The sequence below is a fragment of the Carassius carassius genome, chromosome 10, assembly GCF_963082965.1.
Source record: "Carassius carassius chromosome 10, fCarCar2.1, whole genome shotgun sequence".
NCBI lineage: Eukaryota > Metazoa > Chordata > Actinopteri > Cypriniformes > Cyprinidae > Carassius > Carassius carassius.
The window spans coordinates 16105426-16114635 of record NC_081764.1 but is presented as its reverse complement, the minus strand read 5'-3'; positions in this window follow the sequence as shown (position 1 = coordinate 16114635).

Here is a 9210-nt window from a genome sequence, read left to right as displayed (position 1 = left end):
GCGAGTCATATTATCAGCTGCTAAATTCAGATCTGTGATTGCTTGCTGGCGCTTAGCCAGAGATAGATGCGTTTATACAGCGCTGCGCATTATAACAAATCACACATGATCTTTTTAAAGCTTATTAAAGCATTGGCCAATCAGAGGCGTTCAGATGAGTCATCGCTAAAATGCCGGTGCTTCCTTCACTCGCTCACTGACTGAATACCTCTTTCTGGCGAATTCTCTCGCAGGAACAACAATGTGCAGATGTGTGTACGAATCTTTAATTAAGATATTGATTTCACAGTGTTAACAGTTTCAGTGATTTTAATGGGAGTTTCTGAGAGTGATTGAAATCTAGACTGTCAGTGAAAATTATCTTTAATAATGTAAATGTTAATTGCTCTCTTTCTGAACAATGAAAGATTAGTAGCAATATTTATATCACATTAACTTTCAATGTTAAATTCACATTTAATATAAAGTCAGTCGTATTAAAAATATGTTATGGCATGACACCTATATCTGTTACTTAAGTAAACAGACAGGGTTTTATAATAAATTACATAAATTGGAGTAAAGGCTGATACACGCACACATATATTACATTCATTTTATCTATATATCTAAATAAAAATAGGCTCAGTATATATGATCCAAAGTAACTAGTAACTAACTACTTGAGTAGATTTTTTATCCGATACTCTTTTACTCTTACTCAAGTAACTATTCAAGACTAGTACTTTTACTTTTACTTGAGTAAATATTTCTAGAAGTACTTTTACTTTTACTTGAGTACAGTTTTTGGGTACTCTACCCACCTCTGCTTAAATGTTTGTATTTGAATTCTGTTTGAGGATAATAAAAAATGAAAAATAAAAAAGTAATGGGAACAGCAGAGGACGCTGTTTACCAGCAAGACCATTTCACTGTAGATTCCGCGTCATGGAAAATTGTTCTAAAATGTAAAAAAAAAAAAAATTGGGGAGAATATATACATATATAACAATAGAATATACTTAAAGAAACGATTTAATTATGTTCTAATTCTAAATGAATTAATACAAATAAATGACATAATTCCATAATAAATAGCCCTACATTTAAAATAAAAATATAGATATATTAAAGTATCCTTATTTATCAAGTTTTTATTTTATTTAACATCACATTTTATTTATCTGTCTATTTATTTATTCATTTATTTATTTATTGATCGCAATAGGCAAAGTTATTCACTGACCTACATAGCCTACTATGAACCAAATGAGGATTTAATTTACATTCACTAACATTTGTTGTTTTCTTTATCTCAAATGTTATATGAACCCCTTCAGGTTTTCTGTGTACAGAATTACTGAAGATTAACATAAAGTTTCTAAATTCTAAATTCTATAAATCATATACAGTATAGTGGTAAATAGGCTACTGTTTAACCAACACCATCTAGTTTACACTTAAGTTATAGATGCTAAGCACATAAAAATGTAAATAAAACTATTGTTATTTGTAATGTGGGTAAATTGTCTAAGGAGTAATGGACGCTTAGCAAAAACACCCGCTGTCAACACGTTTGGGTATTTGCATTTGATGTAAATAGACACTACCAAATTTGAATCTTTTTCATCTTTACAGGTGATTGCATTGAGCAAAGCATTAATTTCCCTTGACAATGATTGTGAGATGTGTTTTATTCCTCAAGGTATGCTGGAACACGCCTCTGGAGTGGGTTACCAGGCTACTCAAATGACTCATCAGCTCCTCTTCGGTGAATGCTTGTTAGCAGCATCAGTTTGTCTGCGGCCCATTCGTCCTTATCATTAATACATTCCTTCCATTGGGAAGACCCATTTAGTCCCCTGAACACTTCTGAGCTGCTGAAATGATAGTCACACTTCATACTGATTGAAATACACATACAAGTGTGCACACATTCACATGGGAAGCTGTTTTCATTTGAATCATGTAAACATAAAGTAATGAAAATAACAATAGGTGAATTCATAGAATAACCTGTTGTTTGTTCTCACTTAGTAATCTATATCTATCTAGCTAGCTATCCACAAAACCACTGCAACAGTTTAACCACCTAGAACACCCCAGCTCTCTCTTATTAACATATATTGTGTTCCAAGTATGAAATATTACCTTGACACTGGAAAATGAGATAGAGACTATTTTTTACTTTATTTAGTACTTTATTACGTACAATCCTGACATTATGGACCTTGAAAGGTCATTCTAGTAATATACAGGGCTGTGAAATATAAAGCATATTTGCTCTGGATTTATAGTTCTGCTGCACTGATATAAACAATCAAACCTGGAGTGCAGATACAGAGCAGAGAGAAGTCAGAAGAGAAAGAGCAGAAGTACATTATAAATGACTGACTCCCAAGTGTCTTCTCAAAGATAAACGTTGGAAGGTAGATAAAGGAATGGTCAGCACCTGTCATTGTGTTGGCACCTGGAAGTCACAAGTATGACATTAGGATGTATAATGTAAACGTACAATGTCACACACTCCCCTATATGAATGGATTCAGGGGTTTCACTATATGTATTTACATATATGAAGATTTATGACTATTGACACCAGCCTTTCCTAATTTACAGAATGCATATATTTACAGCAAAATGTGACTTAACTGTAGAAAAACAACACCCAAGGCCAATTCACAGCGGTTGTGTGTAGTGGGAAATCATCCATGTTCTCTTAAAAACAGAGGCTGCTTTGTCACGCTTGCTCCAAATTATAAATAACCGGCAATAATTGAGCTGGGAAAATGTTTCTCTGTCTTTCTCACACACAACTGTGGGTGCATGGAAAGTTGTTCTGGATTTTGATGGTTAAACAAATACTCAAAATACAAGTATTATTATTATAGTCAATTATATTGATTATGATGATAATAATAGCAGTAATGATGTAATTTGTTAAATAAGCTATGTCCATCTTTGACTGCCACATATTTTTTTTTATGATATCATGTTATTAACAATTTGTAATGTAATACTTGTATGTTTATTGCATGAAGGGGAAATGCTCTTGTTCTTTCACAGTTTCTGGACAGCTAGAGCAAAATTCATCATACCCTATGATGCACTGTGAGAAATAAAAATGTTGTATGTAGCAATGTTAAAGCTCAGTTGTATCACTTTTTAAAGATAAAATACTTTCTCCTATCCCAGCTTTAAAAAAAAAAGAGTGGTTATAAAGAGTGGTCGTTTTTGTAATACCTTTTGGCAATGTTAGTGGCATACACTGCTTCCCTTTAAATTAGCCAAAGCCACAGCACTTTTTTATTTGTTTGTCAAGTGAAGTGGCTTGCAATAAATGCCGGGTATGTAAACACTTCCTTTCACTGGAATGACCTGGTTTGCTGGATCAGGCTCAGTCCTTTATATTTCCTCAGCTTCAACACAGCTTCAGCGAGCCAAATACATGCGTAAGATGCCACAGAAGAGCTGCACTGAACACAAATGAAAGACTGAGCACTGACAGGATGAATGAATGGATTTAGACATGAGAAAGGGAAAACTAAATCTGTGCCACAACAGACGAAAATATTATTGCTTGGAAGTTGTTCTTTCATAGCTCGGGAGAATGAATGAAGTTCAATTTCATTTAAAGGGTTAGTTCACCCAAAAATCTAAATTCTTATCCTCATGTTATTCCAAACATGTATGATTTTCTTTCTTCTCAAAAGTGTGCTTTTATTATTTTCTGTACAGTGAAAGAAAAGGGGATTGAATGTCATTTCAAAATATCTTCAGTTTTCCCAAGCAGAAAAAAAGAAAGTCATGGTTTGAAGTGGCAGGAGGGCAAGTAAGTGACACATCTAAGACAAACTAAGAGACACGTGTGAGATTATCCGTTATTTCTCATTGCTGCTAATCTCATTTGTCACATTTCTTACCTATGGGATCATACAAGGCTGAGAATGTCTGGCTGAGCAGACAAAGTTTTCCATCAGGAGTCACCTGGGAGAAAGAGACTGCATCTGCTTAGATTTCTCTCTTTGTTATCAGAGACATGCGTGTATTCTCTCATGGGCAGACAAGCAGTTTGTGGAAGAGTACGACATGGACTATTATGTCATTCAGGGACAAATATACATGAACTGTATGTAGCAGTTTAAAGTTTGCTTGAATATGTGTCTGTGTTTGCTCTTCTATCCAGTGCTGCAGACAGTGTGTGAGTGCAAGAGCATACTGATAGACCACATTCACAAGGGTGCATATTATATTTAAACAGTACATATTAGTACTTTTTGGAATAGTACCACACCAGTGACAGCTTTTGTACTGAGAGTGTGAGTGCATCACTGTAATGCACTACTACTTTTCTTGGTTACACTTTATTTTACAGTGTTGTTGATATAATAAGTAAATCGTATCATGGAACAGTACTGTAAAATAGTGTTTTTTTTTTTGCAATGAACCTTTAAATTGAGTTTAACTTGCACTAAATAAATACAGAATATTCCTTTAATTCTGAGGAAGTAAAAGGTTTCGGTGAGTTCACACAGGAAGATAAACTGTTTAAACTGTTTCAGAGGAAGTACAGACTGAACTGTGGTCTTGAATCAACACATCCAACCCTGATGTTCACCAGAAGTTCATGATAATGTGGACCCAGCTTATAAAAGGTAGGCTTTTTTAATTATACAGCTGTCTGGATATGTCAAATGATCTAAACTTGGATTTCTTGAATAGGATAAAATCTTCTTCAAATGTTTCATGCTGGCAATGCAGAAAGCTGCTCCAAAACTTAAAGTGATAAGATAATTTGTCTCTCTCAGACCTGCATTTAAAGAGTTACATAAGGGGACACAATGGGAAGTATTAAAGAGGATGGAATGTCCAACTCAAGGATGAAGTGTCTTGTTCAAAATGTGTCCAGGAGAGGACGATGTATGCTACAAGGTGTCTTTCTGTACTGCTGGAAAAATCCCAGAGGCACCAGGAGTTTACGAGCCTGTAAGTAACCTTGAAAGACCAGCAAGTCCTCCTGAGAACATGTTTATGATATTCAACCTAAAAACGAATCATTAGCACAAATAACTAGTTTTTAATTTTGCATTAAATATCAATTTTATATTGGAAAATAAACTGCCTTTGTGTAACCTAATACTTCTATAACAGAACTAAAGATATGATCAAACTAAAACAGATACATGGACTCAATTGTTGGGATCTATTGTTGGTGCTTTGGTCAGGAATGATTTCTGTTGCTTTGCGAAACAGGGAGAGATAGTAAGATAACATGGATGAGTTTAGTTAAAGACCATGCTGGGAAAAAATGAGATGCTGTCTTTCCATGTGCTCACAGCCAAAGCATAGGATTAGTAACACCCTGAAATTCCCCCACACTCCCCTACTCCATTACGCAAACCAGTCATGGACTCCCATGCCTTGAGAGTGGGGATTTAATAAAGTGTTGTAGGATCAAAGTACTGCCACTGTTTCCATTGACTTCACTGTCTCTCATATCTAATATACAGGTTTTTCCAAATTGGAGTCCTCATATCCTTAAAGAAAACAGAACAAAAAAATAATGCCATTAAAATACAAAATAAATCTGTTTTTTTTTTTTTTTTTTAAAGAATTTGATACTTTTATTCAGCAAGGATGCATTGCCATCACAGGAATAAATAACATTTTATAATATATTAAAATAAAATAAAAATTATTGTAATAATAATACTGTTTTTACTGATTTATTGATTTTACTCACATTAGGTCAAATAAATGCAGCCTTGGTGATTATTGGGTAGAGAAATATATTTGGTAGAAAAAGACATGCCGTAAACTCAATAAATAGTGATATTTTAAGAACATATATCAATAATTTGCTTTGGCTTTAGTATAAATGACAACATAAAATACATTTTTTTAATTTTATGTTGTCTTTATTATATAATGCTTCCTATTTGTCACATGCAGTATAAATATAAACATATTATTACTACACCAACCATAAATTAATGTATGAATGAATGAATGCTATTTAAATTAAACAACATGAATCACAGGGTTTCCCAGTCTTCTCCAGTTATTTTGTTCAGTGCAAACTGGGGTAATAAAGGTTAGTTTGGGGCCCATCACAGCATCTCATTGGGTAGTGCCATCACAGGCTGTTAAACCGTGATTCACGCACTTCAATCTAGCAACCATGCAGTCACTACTGCACAATGCGGTCCTCTAATAATAAGCCCTTTGTCAGCTGACTCTCAAATCACACTGAGAGCAAACAGGCGGTACTGGTTCATCTTAAAACTAGGGGCCTCTCTGTTACCCAGAATGCACCAGAAGGCTGCTTCCCGAAGGACCACATTAGATGTGACCTAATGCTGACTTTGCTTAGATAGATAAAACATTCACAAACCAATCATTTGGAAACAAGCTATTGATATGCAAACCTCTATCAGAGGCTGAAATCAACATACTTTGAGCGTTCCTTTCCCTTTAAAACATTGTAAATAGGCTGCAATAAAACATGCTGTTCATGGAAAATAGCCTTGCATTTAAGGAGAAGACAATTCCTGGAGACTCCTAGTGTATTTTAATAGTAATGATGAAAAGAACTGCGGACAGATTTCTCAGAAATGGTTCATTCACCTGTAGTCCTGCGCTACTCTTGTGAAAACACACCTTGAAGTACAGAATGTTTCTTTAAGTCAATTAACTTTGCCAAGGTCTAGCTCACTGATGTGATCAAAAATACAAAATTTAATATAAAAAAAATGAGCAGTAAGGAGAAAAACATAAAGAGCAAAGAGCACAAACACTTATTCTTGTGTCAACTCAAAATTCAACCTTGAAATGTAGAGTTCACTGTCTGGTGTGTGGCGTGTTCTTGTGTACTCAGCATGTATCATTGTGTTTTTGTACAGGTATGAGGGTAATGCAATGACAATTTGATGACAGTTTGGAAATGAGATACTATCAGGCGGGATTCTGGCTTTCACCTTTCCTGTACTACTGACTTGTCTTATGACTGGAGACAAAGAACAATGGAGTAAGGAGGTGAGCAGAGGAAGGAGGGAGGACAGAAAGAAGGAAAGAGGAGGGAACAAGCAGGTCGTGGAGTATGTAAGGTCAGCAGAGTCAGGTTCCTGTTTTATAACCATTAACGCAAGTGACTCAGGCGTCCAGTTTGCGCCTACTGTTAACCACAGAGGTTAACAAAGAGGTCACAAAGGTCAAATCCCTGTCTCCAGTGAATCTCAATAATGCTATTTGTGTTTGTTGTTGTTGTATTTTATTTTTGAGTGTTGTCCAGGCAGGGGTCGTGGTAACATTTTTTGAGTGGAAGCCACTTACACTTCAGAAGTCTGTGTGTTTATGCAAGTGTTCACACAGTGAAGTGGTTAGAGGTGTATTTTAATAGGTAACCTAGATGCTCAGAGTTGTAAGAAGATATATACTCCTGCAGAAAAAAAAATGGGTTGGGGATATTTACACTGACTTATACCACAGTAGGAGTTAGGAAAGGTCCTGTTTTCTGTTCAGCCATTTAGATCTTTTTGTCCTCCTGAACAACATAGGACAAAGAGGAAGGCTCACTTAAAAGGGATCGTTCACATTCTGTCATTGTTTGCTCACCCTCATGGCATTCCATACTGTAGTTATTTTTTCTTACATGCAACACATAAAAAGAAGCAATACTTTTTATAGCACTGTAAAAAATTATATTATGTTAAATTTACGGTAAAAGCATGCAGGCGTTGACAAAACATGGACAATAATCATGTATAGAAGTGCACAAGGCCAGTTAAGCAAAGACACCATCACGGTAACACATATGTACTTTACTGATAAGAAAAATTATCAGCCACACCTAGGAGGGAATGGAAAGCCCTCCAAACTCGGGAGATAAACTGGGGGCCTCTGTCGGAGACGATGGCCTCAGGGATGCCAAAGTATCGGAGACGTGGTTAGACATCAGTTCGGCGGTCTCCATGGCCGTGGGCAGTCCTTTCAGGGGAATAAGAAGACAAGATTTAGAGAATCTATCAACAATTACGAGAATGCATGTATGATTATCTGAGGGTGGTAGGTCAGTGATGAAGACCACCCCTAGGTGCGACCATGTGCGGTTAGGAACGGGCAGAGGGAGGAGTTTGCCAGATGGTAGGTGACTAGGGCTCTTTGAGATGGCACATTCCTTACATCCCTGCTCATACCTTCTGATGTCAGAAGCCATGTTGAGCCACCAGAAGCGCTCCCTCAGCAGCAAGAGGGTTTCATTGACCCCCGGATGGCTAGTGGCAAGTGATGTGTGAGCCGAGTGGATGAGTGGAGTGCGCTGTGTCCTGGTGATGTACTGCAAGCCCGGTGGACAATCCGGCGGGGTGTTGGTGGAGGAATTGGAGAAGGGCAGAGTTTCGGCTGACCAGGTGATGGGGCTGACGATTACCTTGTCAGGGAGTGTGGTTTCGGTTCCCCCCAGGTTTTCTTCGGGAGTGTAACAATGGGATAAAGCAACAGCTTTGACATTTTTGGCCCCTGGATGGTAGGAGATGGAGAAATTGAAATGAGTGAAGAATAGAGCCCAGCGGGGCTGTCTGGGGTTTAACCTCTTGGCTATGCGCAGAAATTCAAGGTTTTTATGGTCTGTGAGTATTAGGAAGGGGTGTTTGGCTCCCTCCAGCCAATGCCTCCACTCCTCCAACGCTAGCTTGATAGCTAGGAGCTCCCGGTTGCTGATGTCGTAGTTGGCCTCCGCCGGGTTGAGCTTGCGGGAAAAGAAGGCACATGGATGGAGCCGGCTAGGGTTCCCTTGCTGCTGGGAGAGCACTGCTCCTACTCCAGTGGTGGAAGCGTCGACTTCCACGATGAAGGGCCTATCGGGATCAGGATGGACTAGGAGAGTAGCGGTGGTGAAGGCCTCCTTAAGGGAATTTAATGCCTCCGTGGTGGCTGGGGTCCAGGACAGAGACTTGGGCTTATTTCGGAGAAGACTGGTGAGTGGGTTGGTGATGGAGCTGTAACCTTGAATGAATCTGTGGAAGAAATTGGCAAAGCCGAGGAATTGCTGGAGTTCTTTTACGGTGGTAGGAGTAGGCCAGTTCCGGATGGCGTCTACCTTCCCCTCGTCCATCCGGATGCCACTGCTATCGTTGTAATATCCAAGGAACTGCACTGAAGGCTGATGGAAGGAGCACTTTTCTGCCTTGAGATACAGCTGGAATGCCCTCAGGCTTTGCAGGACCTCTGCAA